The following is a 26497-nucleotide window of genomic DNA, read 5'->3' as shown; positions in this document are numbered from 1 at the left end:
AGTTTGTAGGATAGAAATGAACTCTAACAGAGTCTACGTATCTTTATTTTAGCCATTTCACTTAGTGGATAACAAAACAATGGTGCTGAGTCATGTCTAGAAAACCTTTTAAAAAAATAGACTGTATATTGATATCTATAAGAGCTTTTGAATATGTTAATATCATATTAAGGTGAAATAATTTCATAAATAATCAAAAATAATTTCAAACATTTTTTTCTTGGTTTCTTCCCATGTCCTTGAAATTAGTCAGCTAAAGAAAGGTATATAAATGCTTGAGCTATTAACTTGTAGTTTTCATCTTTGGTAAAATAGAATTGTTGGTTCCCATTAGGATTATTCCTATAGAATAGAATTTTTGCTTCCCATTTTATCACAACTTATAAATAATTACTTAATTTATCTGTGTCCTTCATTCTTCAGGATGCAATATTATGATTGCAGCATCGATCTCAGACACAAGAAACTCGAAACCCTGATCAAACCATTACAAAATCTAATCTGCCTTTTAATGAAAATGTTTCCTTAAGTAAGAAGACAGTACCAGCATATTTAAAACCAGATAAATATTTTTTCTGAGTCCAGAATAATGCAAAACAATGTGTTTCAGAAATGCTGTAGTAACCATTGTTTGGGATAATGAGTTGACACACACACAGCTCAGTGCAGTGTAATCAGAGATGAGTAGCTCCAAGAGTATTACAAAGACTTGGAAACATTCAGGGGAAAATAATAAAAGACTTGAAACAGGAATAGATTCAACAGGAGCTTTGCAGTTAACCTTTAAAAATGCCATTTGAAGTTATTGAAAAAAACCAATACAGTAGTTTAACAAAAACGTGTCATTATGAAATGTTATTCTAAAAAATGGTTCTGATTGAACTAGTTTTTCTATCTGGTATGCATACACATTCATATCTTGAACAAGGTGGAAAAGTATTACTTTTCTCAAAATGAAACTATGAGAAAAAAGATTGTTTCTTCTAATAAATAACAAATATATAGCAACAATTATCTCCATCACTATTTCTTTATATAAATTTTATTTCAAAGCTTTTCTCAGTGCTATGTTGACTTACTTGAAGTGTCCAAAATGTCCACATAATCAAGAATGCTAAAAAATAATAACACCATAATGACCTGCTATCTTAACTCGTCTTTGAGGAATTGGATCTGTTGGTCCTGCTACTTTTGAAATTATCCATTTAAAAAATAACATAAACCTACTAAATAACAGAAAACAATTTTTCACCAAAGAAATGTAGTAAATAGATCTCATAACAAACTATGTGAATGACAGGTATTTTCAACAGGAAGATTAGTTTAGAAGTTCTCAGTTACCTTTATCTTGATGTAATTTGCCTCACAGCATGGGAAAGATCTAAGAAAAAACCAAAATATAAAGAATAAGAGCAGTCATAGTTTTGAAAGCTTAAAACTGTTTGTATTTGTTAAATATTTGTATTTAAAGAAAGCATGTGCTGTTTTTTCTCTCTGTATTATACCTTACTATCTATATGAAGAACAAGCTTCGAGGGGCTGGCTATCCATGATATAGCCCTGCTGTCACTGTTTGATTCTGTGTAAATCCTCCTGCACCCACAGGTACAGCCTTATCATTAGAAACACTAATACTAGTACCATAGAAAAAGTGAAAAGAACAGAGAGAATCCCTATCAACTCCTGAGGTCCTTCTACAGCAAGTCAGTTAAAACCATATAGTACGTGCAATGGGTGTAAATTAGAGCACAAAGCTCAGTAACGGGTTTTTGGATACCCTGTAAAACACAGGGACCTATAATAGGAGCCAAATTGTTCAAGAAGGACATCACATCAGAGCCTTGACAGCTTAACCATCATTTAAAGTATCCTGCTTAAATTCCACTAAAAATGTGTAAGTCCAAGTATGAGAACCAAAGTGAGAGAATAAAAAATCAGAGTTAATATGTTTATTGTTCTTTCTCTGAGAGTAGACTTTGAGAAGTGATTCTCTTTGCTTACTTCTACCTTCTACACACACACACACACACACACACACACACACACACACAAACACACTCACACACACAGTATCCTCACCTGAAAAATTACAAGTGGAATATAAGCATGTTCATATTGGATTATTACATTTCTGCTTTTACATTATACAAGTTGCTTTATGAAATGAAAATAAAGTTAAAAGCATGTGAAGTGAAACATTACATTGCTGGAGAAACTCTTCATTTCCTTAACCCTTTAAAGTTTAATATTCATAAGTAGCATTTGTATGGCAGTGGCATTTGAAACAGTACATTTGCTTAAGTTTTCATCTTATAGTTACACAGCCCCTCTGAAATAGAGATTATTTCACAACCCCATTTCCCATACAAGAGAACCAAGTTTAAGAGAGAGATTAAATGGTTTACTAAAGGCCAAGTAGCTAATAAATGGTTGAAATAGAATTTCAGATGAGGTGTTCTTACTATAAAAACCTTCTGCTTGTGTTCACATCACTATCTCACCAATTATCATGGGAATAGTTTAAATGAGGCTTTTAAAAAGGCATATCTGTCTTTCTGACTCATGATCAATGAGTATTGAAAGTCGAAACAGGAATTCTAATTAAATAAGGGCTGCCTTAACACTGTGAAAAACTTTGCTCTCGAGGCATTAAAGAGAGATTCTTAATAAGTAACTACAGGTAAATATCTTCTTGTGTATTTATTAATTTATCCTCATCTATTAAAAAAAATGAAAAAAAATTAAGAAGTCTTACTAAAGGCAGTAGGACCAAGGTAGAGATAACAATGCACAATTAGGTTAAGAAAAATTACTGGAAATAAGTGGAGTGCTACTTAACTTTAATTTTCATTAGCAACCCAAACAAAAAAGTGAAAAAAGTAAAAATTCATTTTGCAACTGACTACTAGATGCAATGTATGGCATACTCTTACTTTCTAATACAGAAAACCTGTGCTGCACCAGCACAGCCAAGGGTGAACCTGAGGAGGGGCAGTGAAGGATTGAAGAAAAGACAGACAAGAGAATACAGCTGGGGCTTGGTGGATCTCCCATGCCTGGATGAGGACACAAAAGACCCAGCCTGCAAGCCAATGCTTTATTTTATAGTCTGATTAAAACAAGGGTATATTAACAAATGTTCTTGTTTTGGCAACACTTGCTGCACCTCCTACAGCCCATTAGCTACTTAGGAAGGAATTAGGGAGGGCTACAAGGTCAGGCTTAATTATGCTAGGAGAGCTCTGCCCTCCAGGCTGGGACTTGTATGTGGCCCTGCCACAGGTCAGCCTGAGGCTTGACCCTAGAGCCACTCCCTACAAAATCCTATTAATCAAAAGAATCTGATACTAACTTGAAATATCAATTTAGCTTTACTAATCTTTTCTTCCTTTCTCTACCTTATTCCTACTGCCAACAATGATGAAAGAAAACATTGATTGGCTGCATCCTGCACACTCCACACTGGGATCAAGCCTCAAACCAGGGCATATGCCCTGCTTAGGAATCAAACCATGACCTCCTGGTTCATAAGTTGATGCTGAACCACTCATCCATGCCAGCCAGGCAAAAATAAGCATTTTAAATAGTTAATTCTTCCATTTTTATAAATGTTTTACATCCCAAGGTCAAATGAAGGTGTGTGAGAGAAGATATAGATAAAGCAAAAAGTGTTGGAGAGGGCTAGTAGTTATAGTGATTCATGCTAGCTTTGAGGTTAGTTTTGTACAATAAATGATAGAAATGACCAAATTCTGTTGTCTGTCTATCTACCTATCTATCATCTACCTACCTACCTACCTACCTACCTACCTACCTACCTATCTCTTTATACATTCATTCATTTTAAAATAATAAATAATAAGTTTTTAATATGTCATATTTATTCTGAACTATGTCAATAAAAGACAAATTAGATTTTAGGTAGAGACTTTATCTGAAAGGGTTGTTGCAAGAAAAGAAAAAGGGTCTATTATAATAGGAAGAACACAACAACCATGATGTCTGCAAGAGTCTCAAAAGTTAGGTAGAAAGCAGCTTTTCTCCCATAGGGAAGAGCAAACAAAAACAGAACAAAACAAAAATCAAAGAGAAAAAAAAAAAAAAAAAACCCTGAAGGAACCCAGTGTGGAGAGGTGGGATGAGAGAATGACTGGGTGTAGGTGGCAGAAATGAATCAGTAGGTCAGAGACTGTTTACTGAGGCCAGCCAACTCTTGGAGGGGCTGTTAAAGAGGCCTTGTACATGGCTCAGGTAAGGGTGGGTCAGAATTCAGGGGCTAGTGGAAACAGGGAAGCTTAACCAAATCTTGGTTAAAATGGATTTTTTTCCCATTAATAAGTGGGCACAAAAGGTTGAGCCAATCCTTTATGAGACAAAGAATGAGAAACTGGAGGGACTGTATCTGCTCTTGACATAGGGAGTGTCCCTGGGTCTTAACTAACTCATATGGGGAAGGATGTTTCTTTACAGTAAGCAGTTTCCTGGAACTTAACAGAGTGGGACAAGTTTCCTGTTTACAGGTTCCCTGGGGTCAAGCAAAGTTCAAAAGTACCAAGTACTTTCTCTGAAGTAGCTTAACACTTGTGTGTTTTTTTTGTTTTTTTTTTATCAGTCATTCTTTATATGTCCTTTTGACATTAAATAAGTATTATGAATATCCAGCTTTAATATTCATAATACTTTGAAACACTCTTTTTATTTTAATAGGACTTTAAAACATAATTCCCTAGGTGCTATGACATGTGGCTTATAGGAGCCTTTTTGCTGGGGGGAAGAAAAGCAAATGTCTTTGATAAAATTCGATAATTCAAATAAAATACCAAAAAGACTCTGGACTTTTTAAAATTGAGATAATGATAATATTTTGGTCTTAAAACCCTATTCCCTAGGAATTTCTATACCTTTAAAGTTATTCATTAACATCTCTAATTTCAGCTACTTTTTCTCTACCTGATGAGTTAATGGTAATTTGCCCTGTTTACATTCTCTGCATTTGTCTACCACTTTCAGCTCAGAACACTTTCTCTGGCTCATAATTTCTTTATACCCATTAAGTATCCCAATGAAAAAATAGACCAACCAGAATAAAACCAGTTATTTTATGAGCCTGGTTTCTTCATTTCTTTCTAGAGTGACAGCCTAAATCATAATGTGCTTCAAGAAAACTAGTATAAATAATTTAGTGGAGCTTAGAGTACCCAGTAAGGTCAATAAACAGAGATGCTAATATTCATATCACTACAAACCTGTGATGTAATACTTTTGTCTGAATTTTACATATGGAGAAATCGCAGCAGATGATATGGCTCAGGTACCTGCATCTGTGCCTGTCTGTTCTCGCAAACTAACGTCAAATCCACTCAAACACACTGTGGAAACACTGACCAGATGGCTCTTCCTAGCCCAGAGGGATTAGCGGCCAAAATATGTCTGTTACAGGTAGCAGACATCTGTTTATTTGAGTTACTGTCATTGTTTAGTAATGATGTATATAATTCACATAATGAGAATTTGATTAGCAAAAATAAGTCATTTGTTTGAAAAACTGCAATAAAGGACGCCTACCCAGAATAGAAACACTGGTGCCAATGAATCACGGATTATCTTCTTTCATTTTCCATTGCTTTTCCAACCAGACATTATGTTGCAAAAGGGAATCACAAGTGTAAGGTAGAGATAGCTATCTTCATAAGCGCTGCCTCTGTTGGAACAACAGAAGATCAAAAATATTAAATGGTCTCTATACTTCAAAATCAAACAGGGACTCTAAGAAAATGTATTGCTTTCTTAACTCTCTCCAATTGACACAGCAGATTTTCTTTCAAGAACTCTCAGAAACAATCTCTCACACCAGCATCTCCATAATCTCACTGTAACATCACCAATCAAGACCACTCCTGCCATTTATGTTTCTGTATTGCTTGCCCAGATTAGCTCTGAACTCCTTTGCAGATATTCTAACAAGTTGACTGTAATATCACTGTTCTATGAGCAGATATGTTGAAAATGTTCTTAATTATGATGGTTATAAAGGGGTATTTGCCTAATAATAATATATAAAGTCTACATTTGTCTTATTCATTTTTTCTTTTTTGGTTTATATTTGACAATAAAAAGTTATATTAAACCATTATCAAAAGGACATTATAAGTAATCATTTCAGTAAATTTAAAATTTTAGATGAAACAAAAAATCTTCTAGAAAATACAACTTATCAAAATTACGCTAAAAAGAAACAGAACACTATGCTAATCCTTTATCTTTTAAAAAATAGAACCTTTGAAAACCTTCTCATTGAAAACTAATAGGCAGACAAATATTTCAAGACAATTTTATTTACTGGTAAATTAAAAGATTATGCCAATTTTTCACAAACTTCACCAGAGTATAGGAAAAAGAGGAAACTTTTCCTCCACTGGCTGTTTCAGAGACTGAAATGTATGCATTGCATTCACAAAAGACAGATTAACAGGAGAAAAGGATTATTTTGCATGCACAATAATAAATTGTGGAGAAGTGACTAGACATAACAAAAGGGTTTGGCTTTCTAGGGGCAGTAAATTGTGGGAAGGTAATGGAGGATAAGAGTTATTTAGGAAGGTTTCTGTGCAGACTTAAGTCAGTGACATTTCCAATGATGATTCATTTCTATTGATTATTCATTTCCATTAAGAGTTACTCTCTTTCTGGTGTAGGAGAGAATGACATGTTTACAAATATAAATTTAGTCAAAAAGGGAGAGAACAGAGAGTTCCTCTTCAGTCTGCTGCTTCTTAATTGCCGTAAGCTCAAAATTATCGTTGTGCCAAAGTAGCATATTGTGTGTTGGCATATGCTGACCCCCTTCACCTGTTTTTAGTTTGCTGCAACGAAGTACTACAAATTCAGTGGCTTACACAACATACATTTATCTCACAATTCTGTAGCAAGAAATCCAAGATCATGTTGTGGGTAGGATTGGTTCCTTCTGAGAACTACCACAGATAATCAGTTCTATGCCCCTCAGCTAGCCTCTGGTGGTGTGTGGGCAATCTCTGGTGTCCCTTGGCTCATAAAAGCATCACCCCAATTACGGTCTTCTTCACATTGTATTCGTCCTGTGTGTGTGACTCCATGTCCAATTTTCCCCTTGTTATAAGGACACATTTATATCAGAATAGGGTCCGCCCTCATGGCCTCAACCAATTAAATCTGAAATGATTCTATTTCCAAATAGTATCATATTCTAAAATACTGTGTGTTAGGACTTCAACATGGTATGTATTTTTGGAGGACACAATTCAACTTCTAACACTGACCTCAGTTTTTTTTTCGTGTTGTTTTTTTTCCTTTTCATTTTACACTCAGTCCATTGTGCTATGCCGGATTGAAATGTTGGGATTTAATAAAACAGCAAAGATTATGGGGTAGGTTTTAGTTAGACAATAACAAAATTAAAGTGATGATTTGAAAAGGTGGATTGAAGGGAAACGTAAAAGACAAGAAAGGCTACTGTCAGTGTGTTAATGAGAACGAACCAATTATACAGCATATAAGTTTACCACTTTGACAGAAAATTAAAACAGAAGAGAATTTCATTTGTAACTCACAAAGCTGTTTACAAAGAACACACACACCAGGATAAAATCAACGTGACTTCTCATTTAACAAGCAGGCAGGAATTGTTTGATTCATTCTCCTCCCTGTGAGACTCTAAACAGGAGGAAGAGTAGAAAGATGGTCTGGGCCCTGTAGACTGGCACAAACTTTGGAGATTTAATGGGGGAATCTCAGAGAAGTTGCATCCTCATGGCCAGTTCTGACAGGATACCCAGAATGCTTTTCTCTCTGCTATCACTGTTTATCCCCTCAAATTTTCTGACCTCTGCCCAAATGCCACCTTTTATCGGAATGCCTTTTCATATCTATTAGAATTATAGGCCCTTTAGAATAGAAATTAAATTACATTAGTCTATTTAGCCCACTCTTATATCTCAAACACCAGGGAGAGTCTCTAGAAACCAGTAGATGCTCCCAGTATTTGTTGAAGGGGTGGCCTTTGAGACACAGTGCTGACTGGGCTGTAAAGGAATGCGCAGAACCCAAGTTTTACTAGCTTTTCTCATCATTAGCTACATGCTCTCATTTCATATATTCTCAACTTGCATTCTATTTTTATTTTATCCATTACTTACGTCCTTAACCTTCCACTTTTCCCATCATTCTTTATTTTTATTCCTTCTGTGATACTTTATTCTTCTTCCTGTCTCTACTCTCTCACTGTCATTTTATGTAGGTTTAATTTTTTTTGTGTGTGCATTTCATAATTGTTTTAATATAGATCCCAGATTTGTAAAGTGAACTTGGCTTTGGAGGGTCAGTCCATGAAGTGTAAAAAAGCCCGTTTAGCCCTACAAGAGCCAGGGTATATAGCAGTTAAAAGCAGAATATCTAATTTTGTATTCTGGCTTGTGAAAGCTGTGGAGCCTTGAGTAATGACTACTACTACATTGAGTATCAATTACTCAAATGTAGAGTGAAGAGAACATTACCATCGGGTAGAGCTGTCCTGCACATTGTGAGCTAATGAAGTTATGCTACATTTGTGTATCATTTCCTGGTACCATAGCAAGCTTTCCAATGATGTGACATTGTTATTTTAAGACCTAGAGAATAGACTGAAGTTCTAACCAAATTCATAGCCCCTAATTAATTTGGTGATCAAGGGGCCATTCTTTCAAAAACAAAAGAGAGAGCAGGTGACACTGGTTCATAGTGGTGTCATGAGAGCAATGCCTATAAAACATCAGTGTTCAGTTCTGACCTTTTCAATATTTCCTGGTTTATTGCTGGATGTAAATTATCAAGTGGCTTCACTTTCTTTTGCCAATTACTTTTTAATTCCACGAGTATTTCTAAATCAGTCACTAAACTACTTAAGCAATACCAATTTGATCAAATGTTGCATGCTTAATAGGCATTTATTTTTGTTAACTATATGAAATGTTCCCTGAAATATTTGATACAAAAGAGCAATATATATAAATAAAATATAGTTTATGAATATAATTTTTCAATTCTTAAACTAAAACACATGAAATAAATACTCCAATATAAAATGTTAATAGAACAAAACTATATAGATGAAAGGGAAGATACTACAGTATTGTCTAACAAAAATTTTTGCAATGATGGAAATGTTTTACATCTGCTCTATCCACTTTGGTAGTCATTGATCATGTGTGACTATTGAGATCTTCAAATGTGAGTAGTTTGACTGAGGAATCAAATCTTTAATTTAATTTCATTTAAAATTTTTTTTTCAGTCATAAAGTACTTTTATTTTGACCTTTAAGAGGTTCTAGCTTATTTTCCTAGAGCTATTTTTTAAAATTCTTCATTGTTAAAGTATTACATATGTCTCCTTTTTCCCCCATTGACCTCTCCCTGCTCACTTTCACCCCCCAGCACAAGCCCTCATCCCCCTCACTGCCTATGTCCATTGGTTCTGCTTATATACATGCATACAAATCCTTTGATTGATCTCTTACCTCCCTCCAATTCTCACCTGCCCTCCCTCTGAGGTTTGACGATCTGTTCTATGCTTCTATGTCTCGGGATCTATTTTTTTCCATCAGTTTATGTTGTTCATTATATTCCACAAATGAGTGAGAGCAGTCTGAGAAAGATAAGTATTACATTTGAATTTTTGAAGTCACAGATGGCTAGTGCCTTCTGTATTAAACAGTGCAAGTTTGTAATGTCAAATTTGTGTGAGTTTTTTTACTACTATTAGTACTTAAAATTTGTCAACAAAATTTGCTTTATAATATGCAGATTTTTGAATTATTACAAGATTGTTTTATAGTGATCAATATAGGTCTTCATATATATAGACAACCTTAGAAATATTTAGTTTGAGAGTCAATTTACTAAGTAAGCTACATAACTTATTGTCTTCATCATAGTGAGCCCAATTTTGCTTTCTAAGTAATAATTGTGATATTGTCTTTACCAAAAATACAATAAAATATCTTATTGAAAATCTTATGTTGTTTCTGCACAACCACTTATAATTTTTTAAGTTCCAACAATCAGTGTTGTCCATGTTTCATACTGAAAGTCCATGGGATCAAGGAAAATTAATAGTGAGCAAAATATTTTCTTCAAATCTATTCTTGCTCAATTCATTATTGAAAGAAGAAATGTCTACATCTTAATCATTAATATATTTTTTTCCAACAGCATCTGTATCACCAGGAACTTTTAGATAGATAATTTTTTAAAAAATATTTTTATTTCAGAGATGATGGGAGAAGGAGAGAGGGATAGAAATATCCATGATGAGAGAGAATTATTGATCGGCTGCCTCCTGCATGCCCCACACTGCGGATCAACCTGGCAAATGTCCTTGAATGGAATCCAACCCAGGATCCTTCAGTCCAGAGGTGGATGCTCTATCCACTGAACCAAACCAGCTAGGGCTAGATAGACAAATTTTAAACCCCCAAAATCTACTGAATCAGAAATCTATGATTGGGCTCAGTTATCTGTATTTAACACGTTTCTGATGATTCCAATGAATGCTAATATCTGAGCATAACCACAATATGGTTGTGCTCAGATATCTCTTAAGCACAGCACTACACTATATTGAATATTTGCTATTTTTAAGCAAACAGATGTTTATGATAGATGTCTGTACTTGAGTTAAGTGAAATTATTAGAATACTCTCTTAGTTTGGGCTGCTGTAAAAACACAAACGAACAAATAAAAAAACATTGACAGGTTGGCTGAAACAGCAGATATTTATTTCTCACAGTTATGAAGGTTGATAAGTTCAAGATCAAGGTGCTAGCTAATTCAGTTCCTGGTAAGGCCCTTATTCTGGCATGCAGAGGGTCACCATCTGGCTGTGTTCTCACATGAGATCTTTCTGTGCATGTAGAGAGAGTGAACTCATGTCTTTTCATTTTCTTATACAGGAATCAAATCCATCATGAAGATGACCTCATTTACTGGTAAACCCAATTTCTTCTCAAAGCCCAACTTCCAAATACTCACATTGGGGGGCATGGTGTCAATATATAAGTTTTGGGGAAACACAAACATTCATTCTATAAGAAGAACCTAATATTATAATGGATTCCAACAATGTGATTCTCAATTATGAGGCTTAAACACATCCTACTTTAAGACTTAAGTAGATCTTCCTTTAATGAGATCAAAAAAGTATCTGTGACCCTTGAAATTATTGTATAGATGCCACATTTAAATAGGTTGAAATTAAAAAAAATGAAATAATAAATAAATCTGATTTGTACTATAGCTGAACGAACAAAAATTTTAGTTATATCTGAAATTTAATTTTCTGGGTATGGAAATAGAATATGGTTGTTTAAAATCTGTATATTCATTTCTCATGGCACTATTTATTTAGTGAAGGTAAACATTAAAGTTGCCCATTGTTTTAAAAACATAGTTGATCATTGTATTGGAAAAATATAGAATCATTTGAACGCTGAAACCTTCAAAAGCATAGAATGTTTTTCAATAAAAAGGATCAAAATTATGGGAAAATGAAGGTAGATAAAAACATATCCTCAGAGGATTATGTGTTAATAAATATGTATATTTGTGTCCTAGGGCTGATGTTACAAATTACCATTTTCTAGTTGGTTGCAAGCAACAGAAATTTATTCTCTTATAGTTCTGGAAGCCAGAAGTACAAAATCAAGGTGTCAGCAGTCACACACCTTCCAAAAATTTACGGGATAAACTTTCCTTGACTCTTCTAGCTCCTGGTAGCTCCTAGAATTCCTTAGCTTAATGAATCTCTGCTCCCCACTTCCCATGGTTTTTTTCCCCTGTGTCTCTCTGTGTCTGTCTTCTTAGTGTAAAGACACCACTCATTGGACTTAGGGTCCACCTTAAATTTAGGACAAGTTTATCTTGAAATCCTTAAAAAATTACATCTTCAAAGATGCTGTTTCCAAATAAAGTTACATTCTAAGATACCAGGTGGACATGAGTTATTGCAGAACACTATTCAATCCAATAGAGTGGGCAAAAAGCTGGAGGTTATATTTTTAAAGGTTATACTTATTAATCACATACATTTTGTAAGAAAATGCTCAAAGCATATAAAATGCATTGTTCATGCTATTTTAGTTTAATTTATGTAAATCATTGAAATTCCAACCTTTAATAGAGAATACTCTTCTGAAAAGTAAACATCATTTTTAATTTAAGTTAATTTAATCCATTGTCATTGCAGGTCATTTTTTTTTTTTGCAGTTTAATTTCTTTATTGGTTAAGGTATTAAATATTTGTCCTTATCCCCTCCTCACCTTCCCCCCCCCCTACTGCTGCCCTCACCCCCCTGGTGTCTGTGTCCATTGGTTAGGCTTATATGCATGCATACAAGTCCTTTGGTTGATCTCTCCCCCGTATCTCCACCCTCCCCTACCTTCCCTTTGAGGTTTCAGTCTGATAGATGCTTCCCTGTCTCTGGATCTGTTTTTGATCATTAGTTTATATTGTTCATTATTTCCTATAAATGAGTGAGATCATGTGATATTTATCTTTCTCTGACTGGCTTATTTCACTTAGCATAATGATCTCCAGTTCCATCCATGTTGTTGCAAATGGTAGCAATTCCTTCTTTTTTAGTGCAGCGTAGTATTACATTGTGTAGATCTACCACAGGTTTTTTATCCACTCATCTGCTGATGGGCACTTAGGCTGTTTCCAAATCTTAGCTATGGTAAACTGTGCTGCTATGAACATAGGGGTGCATATATCCTTTGTGATTGGTGTTTCTAGCTTCTTGGGATATATTTCTAGAAGTGGTATTACTGGGTCAAATGGGAGTTCCATTTTTAGTTTTTTTGAGGAAATTCCATACTGTTCTCCACAGTGGCTGCACCAATCTGCATTCCCACCAGCAGTGCACGAGGGTTCCTTTTTCTCCGCATCCTCGCCAACATTTGTCGTTTATTGATTTGTTGATGATAGCCATTCTGACAGGTGTGAGATGGTACTGCATTGTTGTTTTGATTTGCATCTCTTGGATAATTAGTGACTTTGAGCATGTTTTCATATGTCTCTTGGCCCTCCTTCTGTCTTCTTTCGAAAAGTTTCTATTTAGGTCCGTTGCCCATTTTTTGATTGGATTATTTATCTTCCTTTGTTGAGTTGTATGAATTCCCTGTAAATGTTGGAGATTAAACCCTTATCAGTGATAACATTGGCAAATATGTTCTCCCATGTAGTGGTCTTTCTTGTTGTTTTGTTGATGGTTTCTTTTGCTGTGCAAAATCTTTTTATTTTGATGTAGTCCCATTTGTTTATTTTCTTTTTAGTTTCCATTGCCCTTAGAGCAATCTCATTGAAGAAGTTCCTTTGGCATATGTCTGAGATATTGCTGCCTGTGGATTCCTTTAGTATTTTTATGGTTTCCCATCTTATGTTTAAGTCCTGTATCCATTTTGAGTTTATTTTGTGTATGGTGTAAGTTGGTGGTCCTAGTTTCATTTTTTTGCATGGATCTGTCCAATTTTCCCAACATCATTTATTTAAGAGACTGTTTTGATTCCATTATATGCTCATGCCTCCTTTGTTGAATATTAATTGGGCATAGTGGTTTGGGTTGATTTCTGGGTTCTCTATTCTATTCCATTGATCTATATGTCTGTTCTTGTGCCAGTACCAGGCTGTTTTGAGAACAGTGGCTTTGTAATACAGCTTGATATCTGGTATTGAGATCCCACCTACTTTGTTCTTCTTTCTCAGGATTGCTGCAGCTATTCGGGGTCTTTTTTTTATTCCAGATGAATTTTTTGGAGAGTTCGTTCTAGGTCTGTGAAATATGTCATTGGTATTTTAATGGGGATTGCATTGAATCTATAGATTGCTTTGGGTAGTATGGGCATTTTGATGATGTTGATTCTACCAATCCATGAGCACAGTATGTTCTTCCATCTGTTTATATCTTCCTCTATCTCTTTTTTCAGTGTCCTATAGTTTTTTGCATATAGGTCTTTTACCTCCTTAGTTAAGTTTATTCCTACGTATCTTAATCTTTTTGGTACGATGGTAAATGGGATTGCTTTTTTAGTCTCTCTTTCTGTAAGTTCACTATTGGTGTATAGAAATGCCATAGATTTATTGGCGTTAATTTTGTATCCTGCTACCTTGCCGAATTCATTTATTAAGTCTAATAATTTTTTGATGGAGTCTTTAGGGTTTTTTATGTACAGTATCATGTCGTCTGTGAAAAAGGACAGTTTTACTTCTTTTTTCCAATTTGGATGCCTTTTATTTCTTCTTCTTGTCTGATAGCAATGGCTAGTACTATGTTGAACAGGAGTGGTGAGAGAGGGCATCCCTGTCTTGTTCCTGTTCTTAGGGGAAATGGCTTTAGTTTTTGTCCATTGAGTGTGATGCTGGCTGTGGGTTTGTCATATATGGCTTTTATGATGTTGAGGTATGATCCATCTATTCCCACCTTGTTGAGAGTTTTTATCAAGAAAGGGTGTTGGAATTTGTCAAGTGTTTTTTCTGCGTCAATTGATATGACCATGTGATTTTTCTCCCTGAATTTGTTTATGTGATGTATCATGTTTATTGATTTGCGGATATTGTACCATCCTTGCATCTCTGGGATAAATCCTGCTTGGTCATGGTGTATGATCTTTCTGATGTACTCCTGGATCCGATTTGGTAGAATTTTGTTGAGGATTTTGGCATCTATGTTCATGAGGGATATTGCCTGTAATTCTCTTTCATTGTGTTGTCTTTATCTGGTTTTGGTATTAGAGTGATGCTGGCTTCATAGAATGAGTTTGGAAGTGTTCCTTCCTCTTGAATTTTTTGGAATAGTCTGAGGAGGATAGGTTTTATTTCTTCCTTGAATGTCTGGTATAACTCTCCTGTGAAGCCATCTGGCCCTGCGCTTTGTTTGCTGGAAGCTTTTTGATGACTGTTTCAATTTCTTCCATAGTTATTGGCCTATTGAGATTTTTAGAATCTTCCTGATTGAGTTTTGGAACGTTGTATTTTTCTAGGAATATGTCCATTTCCTCTAGGTTGTCTAGTTTGTTGGAATAGAGTTGTTCATAATATTTTTTTAACAATCCTTTATATTTCTTTGGGGTCTGTTGTTATTTCGCCTCTATCATTTCTGATTTTGTTTATTTGAGTCCTCTCTCTGCTTCTGGGTAAGCCTGGCTAGAGGTTCATCAATCTTGTTTATCCTTTCAAAGAATCAGCTCTTGGTTTCATTGATCTTTTGTATTGTATTTTGGGTCTCTATATCATTTATTTCTGCTCTAATCTTTATTATCTCCTTCCTTCTGCTCACTCTGGGCTTTTCTTGTTGCTCTCTTTCTAATTCTTTTGAGTTGTAGCATTAGATGTTGCTCTATTTCTAATTCTTTGAGTTATACTAACATTTTTTCTTGTTTTCTTGAGGTAGGCCAGTAGAGCTATAAACTTCCCTCTCAGGACTGCTTTCACTGTGCCCCATAGGTTTTGGATTGTTGTGTTTTCATTGTCATTCATTTCCATAATGTTTTTAATTTCTTCTTTGATCTCATTGGTAACCCAATCAATATTTAATAACATGCTATTCAGCTTCCAAGTGTTTGAGTGTTTTGGGTTGTTTTTATTACAGTTTATTTCTAATATTATGCCATTGTGGTCTGAAAATATGGCATAATATTAGCTTGGTATGATTCCAATCTTCTCGAATTTGGGGAGATTTTGCTTGTGACCCAGTATGTGGTCTATTTTTGAAAATGTCCCATGTGCACTTGAGAAGAACGTATATTCCACAGCTTTGGGGTGAAATGTTCTGAAGATATCAATTAAGTCCATCTGATCTAGTGAGTTATTTAGGATTGTTGTTTCTTTGCTGATTTTTTGTCTAGAGGATTTATCCAGTGATGTCAGTGGTGTATTAAAGTCCCCTACTTTGATTGTATTGTTGTCGATCTCTCTCTTGATATCTTCCAGGAGATTTTTTATGTATTTGGCTGCTCCTACATTGGGTGCATATATGTTTATCAGGGTTATATCCTCTTGTTGTATCGATTCCTTTATTATTATGAAGTGGCCTTCCTTATCTCTTCTTATGGCCTTCACTTTGAGGTCTATTTTGTCAGATATAAGCATTGCTACCTCAGCTTTTTTTCATTTTCATTTGCCTGAAAGATATTTTTCCATCCCTTCACTTTCAATCTGTGTGAGTCCATTGTTCTGAGGTGGGTCTCTTATAGATGGCATATATATGGGTCATGTTTTTTTATCCATTCAGCCACTCAATGTCTTTTGATTGGAGCATTTAGTCCATTTATGTTTAAATTATTACTGAAAGGTACTTGTTTGTAGCCATTTTATTTTTTTGAGGCTGTGTTCCTTCTTACCTTTCTGTTTCTTCTTTTTACAGCATTCCCTTTAGCATTTCTTGCATTGCTGGCTTGGTAGTGATAAACTCCCTTAGCCTTTTTTTGTTTGTGAAGCTCCTACTTTCCCCTTCAATTTTGATTGATAGTCTTGCTGGATAGAGTATTCTTGAATTCAGTCCCTTGCTATGCATCGCTTTGTATATCTCCTTCCATTCCCTTCTAGCTTGATGTGTTTCTGTTGAGAAATCATTTGATAATCTGATGGGGGATCTTTTGTAGGTAACTGTCTGTCTCTCTCTTGCAGCCTTTAAGATTCTCTGTCATAACATTTGCCATTGTAATTGGTGTGGGTCTTTTGGGATTCATCTTGCTTGGGACTCTTTGTACTTGAGTAACTTTTTTCTTCCCCATATCAGGGAAGTTTTCTGTCATTATTTCTTTAAATAAATTTTCTAATCCTTGCTGCTCTTCTTGTCCTTCTGGCAGCCCTATTATATGTATGTTATTTCGTTTTGCATTGTCCCAAAGCTCCCTTAGGCTCTCCTCCTGCTTTTTAATTTTTTTCTTTAGTTGCCATTCAGATTGGGCTTGTTTCTGTACCTGATCTTCTAACTTACTAATTCGGTCCTCTGCTTCTGCTAGTCTGTTGTTGAAGCCTTCCATGGTGTTTTTTATTGTAACTATATCATTTTTCATTTATTCCTGATTTTTGCATAGGTTGTTGATTTTCTTGTCCATCCGGTGTATGAACTGTATGACCATTACTCTGAATTCTTTTTCTGTCATGTTGCATGCATCCATTTCACTTATTTCCTTTCTTAGTGATTCCTCCTTTTCTTTCCTCTGGGGATTGCTTCGTTGTCTCCCCATTCTGACTATCACCAGAAGGTTCAAATGTTGAGCTGCGGGGGCCTGGGCCATGTGCAGTGGGAGTTGTGCACCCTCAAGTGTCACTGAAGAGCTCTGACACCAAGACGTGTGGTTGCTGTGGGTTGGTGGGAGCCACGCTCAACCTGGGTCAGAGTCACAGGTGCTTAGTGTGGCCTTGTGTGTGCACCTAGAATCAGGGACTTAGTGTGGCCTGCACCACGTTGAAACAGAGAACCCACTGGCCTGTGCCAAAAATCAAAGTCCCCTATTGCATGTCAGGAAGTCAGAGGCTCCCTGTGTCCATGCCGAGAATTGAGTATCAGAGTCTCTGTTGCTTGGTACTACCTCGCACTGAGAATCAAGGTCCCTGTGTGCACATGCGCCAAGAATTGGAGTCACTGGCTCTTAGTGTGAATGTACTGGGAATCAGGGATCCCAAGAACATGCAATGAGGAAAAGAGTCTAGTCACTGGTGCTCATTGCTACCTCTTGCGTGGAGATTCAGGGTCCCTGATCTGCTTGGGAGACCGGGTTGCTCAGTTGCACTGTGTTGGCAGGAGGTCCACTTCTGCCCTGCGGTAAATAGCCTTCTGTGTGCACTTTCCCTGAATCAGTCAGGTGGCACTGCCACTTAGTGTGGGTGTGGGGTCTGGTCACGCGGGTGTGCACTGTGGAAAACAAACTCCCCGTATCCATGCACCCAGACTCAAATTCAGCGCTGCCTCCCTGTATGGGCACAGGGTCTGGTCTTGGGGAACAAACTCCCCGAGTCTGCACATTCAAGTTCAAATTCAGTGCAGCCTCTTTGCTAAGGTGCAGGGTCTGGTCATGGGAAACAAAATCCCTGGGTTTGCACCCCCAGGCTCAAATTCAGCGCTGTTTCCCTGCGTGGGCACAGGATCTGGTCGCAGAAAACAATCACCCCAAGGTCGTGTGCCTATGCTCAAATTCAGGACTGCCTCCCTGCCTGGGCGTGGAGACTAGTTGCAGGAAACAAATTCCCCGAGTTCACAAGTCCAGACTCAAGTTCAGCGCTGTCTCCCTGCCCTGCATGGGCGCGGGATCTGGCCACAGAAAACTACCTCCCTAGGGATGAGCAGCTAGGCTCAAATTCAGCTCAGTCTCCCTGCCTGGGTTCGGAGACTAGTCACAGGAAACAAATTTTCCATGTCCGACACCAAGGCTCAAAGTCAGGCAGAGTCGCCACTGCTTTGTATGTGCAGAAAGCCTTATTGTGCGGCTGGGGTCCAGTAGTTTCTATGTCGCTGTCACGGGGGCGGCAGGGGAGGGGGGTTGGCTTTGACTCACAGAAATCTGCAGCTGTGGTGGCTGGAATCTTGGTGTCCCTGGGTCTGCAGCATTGATCGCAGGTCTTTTACCAGAGTGGCTGTAGGGTCCTGGTTTGCTTCTGAGACCAGACTGGGTGTTGGCAAGGCTAGGATTCTAGTCTCAAGCAGTTCTCTTCTTCAAGATGGCATGGTCTCTGTGCTGCCAGTGTCCTCCCGGAGTATTTGCAGCGGCAGCGGGGTTTTGCCGTCTAAGACTGTGCTGATTGGCAGCCTCCTGGAAGAACTGCAGGATCTAACTGTCCCTATTTCACTCACTCACACACCCACACACATCCACACACACCTCTATCGCTCCCTCACTCTCTCACACACTCTCCCTCCCTACCTTCCTGCCGGTCACCATCTTGCCTTCTCTGCAGCTCATTTTTATAACCAGAAACATGGTTGCCCACAAACTATAATTTACATTTTAAGGAATATTATTTATTTTTTTAGTATAAAGAATATGGAAGTTGGTAAGCCAATTTCAGGGGGAAAATGTCTGTTTTTATTACTCTATATTTTCAAAATCCTCACAAGCATATTTATAAACTTTGAGATTCCCATTAATATTTTACCCATAATAACATAAAGACTGTCATTGTTGTGTACAGTAATGTAACTTCTAATTAATGGTTAAGAAATTCACTTTATATTCACAATAAAAATTTAAACAGCAAATACAAGTCTGACAATTCTACATAGGTTTATTTATGTGGCAATAAACTACAGATAATACTAATGAGTTATGTATAATTTACACTGAAGAGAGAATTCATTTACTTAATAAATGTTTCTGAGCCAGACTCAGGCATCATGCATATCATAGGCAAACAGCTCTAAAGAGTGGAAGGTATCATAGAATCAATATGCGAAGATAGGAATAACAAAATTAAATTTTCTAGAAGAGATGAAAGATTTCTTAGAAGCAGGTATTGATGAAATGGCATTGATAAAAACTTGAAAATGGATGATTATGTGCCCCCATTTAATGACATGGAAATGCAGATTATTTTAAACAAATTAGGGTCTTCTGAGACACCAGAGTGCCTGCAAATAAAAATAGGTTCGTAAAACCATCAATCCCGTACAGAATAATGAATGTTACATTAGGGACATTTATAGGTACAGATTCAGGAGGGTGAGGGAAAACTTTCCTGAAACAATGGCATCTAAGTTGAGGGTTAAAAAGAGCAGATGAGGCTTAATAGAGAGAGAAAGCAGAGACCATTCCATTCAGAGGGAACAACAGCATGTGACTACCTGGAGACCAGTTCAGTTCACAGTATCATTGGCATTGGAAAGAGTAGAGCGAAAAGTTGAAACTGGGAAGGTAAATAGGGCCCACATCAGGAAAAGCTTAGTAAGCCTGTAGAGTTTCATTCTGGGAACATTGGGGAGCTAATAATATAGTTTACCAGAAATGTGACATGATCAGATTTATACTTGTAAAAGGGACGTTTTGGCTACAGTGTGGAAAATGGATTCAATTTGCAAATACCACTGGAGGCAGAGACACTGAATGGAGACTATTAGAACAGTTCCAGCCAGAACTGCTGGTGCCACAGACTAAAGGATACCAGTGGAAATGCAAGAGAAATGGAGCGACGTGAATCATATTTAGGAGACAGACCTGACACAATCTGGTGATGGATTCGATGTGGGAGATAAGATATAGGAAGAAGCAGAAGTTTGATGATACCTAGTTTCCTGGCTTGAATAGATGGGTAGATAGCAGTGCCACTTTTCCTGAAGGAGCGAGAAGAGTTGAACATGCTAATCAAGATTACAATTTATCTCTTATTCTTCCTCATTCAATTTTTTATGGCATAATTCCACAGCTTGAAATTCATTTTGAGGATATAATATGAAAGTTGTGACTATATAATATGTTGCCAACATCTCAGTAGCATATTTCTCACTTTTTATTTTTTTGAAACCAGGATATCTTATAATTGGTGCCAAATAAATTTGCCCAGCACTTGGCAGAGGAGCACTGTGAGAAAATTACCAGAGGGAATATTCTGGCAGAGATTACACTTGTGTGCATTAGCACTTCCTTTTCCTTAACGAGGGTAGTTAATAAGGATGGGTACATAAACTGAAAGTCAGCTTGGAATTACCAAGAATGCCTTCACCAGACAAGGCGGTAGCAGAGGTTCTATTCAAGTTACTGAATGAAGGCTACCATACATAGGAGCCCAAGTTCATGTCCACAGAAATAACTGCATGTTTTCCCCTGTAGGAGATGAGTCTTTGGAGAAAGGGAGTAAAATATACAGCTCTTAATGGGAGAACTGAAACAGACAAGCAGATTGACTCCTTGTGGGTATAAATTGGGAGAATTGTGGGAGAGTGCTCCTGGGTCTCTCAGATGGAAGTTGCTGACATTAACCTTAATTGCTAGCAGCCATAAAGGACAAAGATATGTGAATCTAAAGGCAAAATATAATGGCTACAAAGTTAAAGTCTTATGTCAGATGTTAGCCCTGAGAGAGGCATCCTTTCATGACCTTCCTAAGAATGCACACACACAGCCTTCTCCACTTAAGCCACACCCTCACATATTACTTTAATTTATCCAGCTTTATAAGAATTATTACTACACTAGAGGCCTGGTGCACGAAATTTGTGCACGGGGGGCAGGGGGTGTCTCTCAGCCCAGCCTGCACCCTCTCCAATCTGGGACCCCTCGAGGCATGTCCGACTGCCCGTTTAGGCCCGATCCTCCAGGGATAGGGCCTAAACGGGCAGTCGGACATCCCTCTCAGAATCCAGGACTGCTGGCTCCCAACTGCTCGCCTGCCTGCCTTCCTGATTGCCTCTAACCACTTCTGCCTGCCAGGCTGATCACCCCCTAACCACTCCCCTGCCAGCCTGATTGATGCCTAACTGCTCCCCTGCCAGTCTGTTTGCCCCTAACTGCCCTACCCTGCAGGCCTGGTCACCCCTAACTGTCCTCCCCTGCAGGCCTGGTCCCCCCAACTGCTCTCCCCTGCAGGCCTGGGTCCCCCACAACTGCCCTTCCCTGCAGGCCCTGTCGCCCCCAACTGCCCTCTTCTGCCGGCCTGATCACCCCCAACTGCCCTCCCTTGTAGGCCTGGTCCCTCCCAACTGCCCTCCCCTGCAATCATCTTGTGGTGGCCATCTTGTGTCCACATGGGGGCAGTCATCTTTGACCACATGGGGGCAGCCATATTGTGTGTTGAAGTGATGGTCAATTTGCATATTATTCTTTTATTAGATAGGATTAGATAAGATAAAGGCCAGGAGCATGGGTCGGGGCCAGCTGGTTTGCCCTGAAGGGTGTCCTGGATCAGGGTGGGGGTTCCCTTTGGCATGAGGCAGCCTGGGTGAGGGGCCTGTGGTGGTTTGCAGGCCGGCTATACCCCCAGGGCAACCCAAGCAGAGACCCTGGTATCTGGGATTTATTTATCTTCTATAATTGAAACTTTGTAGCCTTGGGCGGAGGCCTGGGCCCACCAGGGCAGGCGGAAAGCTTGGCTTCCTCCATCTCCCAGCCAACTCAAGCCTCCTGCTCTCTCCAGCTCTGTGGCTGCTGTCATTTTTGTTGGGATTTATTTATCTTCTATCATTGAAACTTTGTAGCATTGAGTGGAGGCCTGGGTCGGCAAGGGTAGGCGGAAAGCTTGTCTTCCTCTAATACCAGGGAATCCCAAGCCTCCCTCCTGCTCTCCAAGGACGCAGCCATCTTGTTTGGGTTTATTTGCATATTCGCTCCTGATTGGCTGGTGGGCATGGCTTGTGGGTATAGGGGAGGTATGGTCAATTTGCATATTACTCTTTTATTAGATAGGCTAAGATCATTTTAAAAGCTATGCATTAACTTGTTTATTTTCTGTCCATTACATTAGGATGCTAACAAATGAGGGACAACAGTGACTTAACAATGTATCCACAGTGTGTAGAATAGCACCAGACACAGATTAGGTATTCAATGCAAATATTGTTGCATACTAGATGCCAGGTGCATGAAATTCATGCATGGGGTGAAGGGGTCCCTCAGCCCAGCATGCACCCTCTCCAATCTGGGACCGCTGGCTCCTAACCATTCACCTGCCTGCCTGCCTGATCGCACCTAACCACTCTGCCTGCCTGCCTGATGACCTCTAACTACCTCTGCTGCCTTCCTCATCACCCCTAACCCTTCTGCCTGCCTGTGTGATCGCCCCTAACCTCTCTCCCCTTCCAGCCTGATCACCCTAATCACTCCACCTGCCTGCCTGATCACCCCTAACTGCCTCTGCCTCGGTCCCCGCCACTTTGTCCGAAAGGACATCAGGAAAACATCCAGTCTAAGTCTATCTGCTCTAATTAGCATATTACCCTTTTAATAGTATAGATGTGTTTTTCCAGCATGTTCTATCAAAAATGTCCTTCAAGATAATTAATGATTAATATATGCCAAAAAAATAAATAAATAAAGGAGTCATTGCTAAGAAATATGCTCCTAGAAAAATACTTATCTCTTTGGACAAGTAAATATTGGAAAGTGTTGGCCAATTTTGCAAAGAATCAGCAATAACTATATGTATTCTCCTAATGATAATATTAATCTCTGTTGTTGCCTTGTTTATATTTGAGAAGGCATTTTTATATTTAGTTTATCCATTTTGGTGCTGGCTTTGCAATTGTCTCTTCATCCCACTGATGCTCTAACTTATTTATTAGTTTTTATATATTTTCTTAGCAGGAAACTAAAACTTTTCCTGATGCTTAAAAATGCCACTGGCTAATTTAGAGGATGGATTATACAGAAATTTATCATTTCTATTTATAAGTTCCTTAGATTTAAAAACTTCTTTAACTTTGGTTTCTTGGAAAGATTCCTCTTAAACTTTCACTTGAAAATGAGTGATTGTAAGGCAGCATTCATATACAAGTCAATGTTATTACTATAAACTTAGAAAAGAATAAGTGTGATAGTTAGATAATAAAAAAATGAAAGAATGGGAAGAAATAGAGAATGCTAAAATAAAATCTGGATTTATAAATTAGTCTGAGTTAGAAAGGCTCCATAAATTGATTTGTTGAAGATAGATATGGAGGTGATACTGACTAAATTATTGTGTAATTGGGTTTAACTCTAAAAATATTGTAAATTTTGTCAATTTGGCCAAAGATTAAACATAACTCTATTATTCTTGACTTATGCCACATGAACCCATGATAAATATTAACTAAATATGGTCAGTGTAATGTTAAGTGCTGAGAGGATTTTAAAAGTGCTAAGATGTGTATCCAGCTTTTGATCATCTTAAATTTGAGAATAAGATCAAGAATGGTGGGTAAAAGAGGAAACCCTCAACTGTCAGGGAGTTCAGAGAAAAAAGAGATTACTTTTAAATAAAAAGATTAGGAAAGGCTTTATCAAGCAAACATTTGTTCTTGTCTGGGAAGGATGAGGATGAAATAGACATTTGGCTGTGGGCAATCGAATATCTTTGATGGGGGAACAATATAAAAAAGGGTACATTAATGCGAAAACATTGTGTACACATGGAAATTTTATTTTCTGAAGTTTGAAAAGTGGGAAAGAGAATGTAGGTAGGTAAGACAGTACTACAAATGCTGTATACAACTTTGAATGGAAGTAGAAATTTATTTCGTTTTTAATGAAAAGGCAGTGAATATTTTTCCATGAGGGCTGGGCATGATTTTTATTGTATTTTAGGAATATATGTCTGATATCAGTTGGTATGTAACATATAAACAGAAAATTAGTTAGGAAATAATTTTCAAGGTCCAAACAAAAAAGTAATAGAATCTTTTGAAACAGAAATTTAGTAACTTATGATAATACGCTTATATGTCAGAATACTTCATAAAGGATAATGAAACTTGGCAAAGAAAAAGGAATTAAAGCAAATTATAAGTAATTTGGAGTTATGACAGTGCTTAAAACTTTTCATAAAATTACTACATATGTATTAGATTGCCTCTCTTGGGATTTGCCTGATTCATTTTTTATGACTAGAATGGGATTATGTATAGTAAGTACAACTAAGAAAATCTAAATGAAATATGGACTTTAGTTAAGATAATGTATCAATACTAGTTCATTAATTATAACAAATGTACCATAATTAATATAAGATATTAATAGTCTGATTAACTGAGTGCTAGACAAATGAGAATTCTCTAGTTTTGGATTTGTTTTCTGTAAATCCAAAATCGTTCTTTTATAAAAAGTTTATTTTGAAATATATTTGCTATTCTGATTAAAAAATGAGACAAATGTAAAATGCTTTGCACATGCATTGCATCTAACAGATGCTACATAGTAGCTATTGTTTATGTAAGTTTTATTGTATTTACAAGTATTAAAATAAATATTGAATAATGATTATTAACAACAAGGGAAATAACCCCCCACATTTGCAACATCAGCCTCCGCCTCCCTGTTTTTAATACTGCATGCCAAATGTGAATCTCCTGCTGGGATCTGCAATGAGTGAACATGCTTTAGCAAATTTACAATTTGTACTAGCCTTTGGATTGCTATTATCAAAGTTAATAGTTTTAATAAAAGTCCAATCTTGACTATAGTAAATGAAAATGACTTGTAATTGTATATATACATTACACTGAATAATGCTTAATATGCCTAGATTGTGAGACAAGCCCAATTGCTATATGCTGATGAGTGGTTTGGATCAAGAAACTTAAAGTAATTATCGATACTGATAATCTTCGGGGATGTTCATGATGATATGATCATGGTTGCTTGGTTCATGTAGTTCAGTGGAGAGATCTGAGTCTTCCTAAAGAATATTCTGCTTCACCGACAGAGACTTCATGCCCCTATGTCGGAAATGCAGAGGATGATCTTGTGGCTTTAAGGACTTCTGCTAAAGTACTAACTGAGGGTCCAGTTCAGGCCACACCTTGCAGCAGTCTACAGAATCCTATACAATCTGTCATTCTTTCTTCAAAGTCCTTCCCTCTCCCTAGATCACGGCTCCAAAATCACACACCTCATTGCGGGTCCTCAGACACCAGATCCTTACATGCCCCCACCTCAAGGCTTTCAACTCTTTCCTTTGAAACATTCTTCCCCATCACTGGCTCTTCCCCTCTGCTGGGGTTTTCTTCAACATTCACTCTCAGTGAAGGCTGCCTCCCCACTCTATTTAAAACTGTGGCCCAAGTTCATATAATGTCATAAAAATCCCAAATCTTCATGGAATCATTATGGATTTTACAAAGGAGCCATTGTGGTGTTAATTATATGATAAACTAAATCTCAAAAATGCACTCAATACTCAGATTTTATGAATACATAGAATATCAGAATATTCCTGTTAGTGACAGAAAGAGATGGGTAAATATCTCCCTGTGGTCTATTATTTATTTAAGCTGGGCTATAGTTCATTATTTTATATCCTTGAGTTATTAACATAATAGATTTATCTGACAACAAGTAGGTAAGAGGTTACCCATTTAAATAACAAAATAGAATGTGATGATTTTTATTAACATATCATCATTCAAGTAATGCACTAAAACCCTCATAAAAACATGAATGTTGATGTACGGCATAGATGAGAACTAAATAATAAACATGGAGAGAAACAGTGTAAATGATTTAGATCCATGGATGGATTCTAAATTAGTCAACAACTAAGTGGGGGGAGTATAAAGACATCAGAGTGATTAAAGGGACAAGCAGCAGATGTCTGTTGAATGAAGTAAAGCACATAAAAGTCTTTAAGCATGAATGTCTCATGAAAAGGAAGACAGTCTTACTATCTACTTTTATAAATGTGTGCCATTTACTTTCAAATAACATATTTCATTTTGGCTCCTACACATTACATAAACAATTACGTAAACAAAAATAAGTAGAAATGTTAAGAAGATGCTATTAGAGTTTTCTTTCTTTTTC

The 26497-nt window shown here is 37.2% G+C and overlaps 1 long non-coding RNA gene across 2 annotated transcripts in view; it reads right to left on the bottom strand.

Annotated features, from left to right (window-relative positions):
- Positions 1-26497, bottom strand: part of LOC114231545 (uncharacterized) — a 239419-nt gene that overhangs the window by 76514 nt on the left and 136408 nt on the right. For both annotated transcript variants that reach the window (XR_008556246.1, XR_008556245.1), the window contains exons 3-4: positions 5566-5701; positions 1342-1381 (exon numbers count right to left, since the gene is read on the bottom strand). This is a non-coding gene — a long non-coding RNA (uncharacterized LOC114231545). The remainder of the gene's footprint in view (positions 1-1341; positions 1382-5565; positions 5702-26497) is intronic.

This window comes from Eptesicus fuscus, chromosome 6 (assembly GCF_027574615.1).
Source record: "Eptesicus fuscus isolate TK198812 chromosome 6, DD_ASM_mEF_20220401, whole genome shotgun sequence".
Lineage (NCBI taxonomy): Eukaryota > Metazoa > Chordata > Mammalia > Chiroptera > Vespertilionidae > Eptesicus > Eptesicus fuscus.
This window is presented reverse-complemented; position numbering and strand designations above follow the sequence as displayed.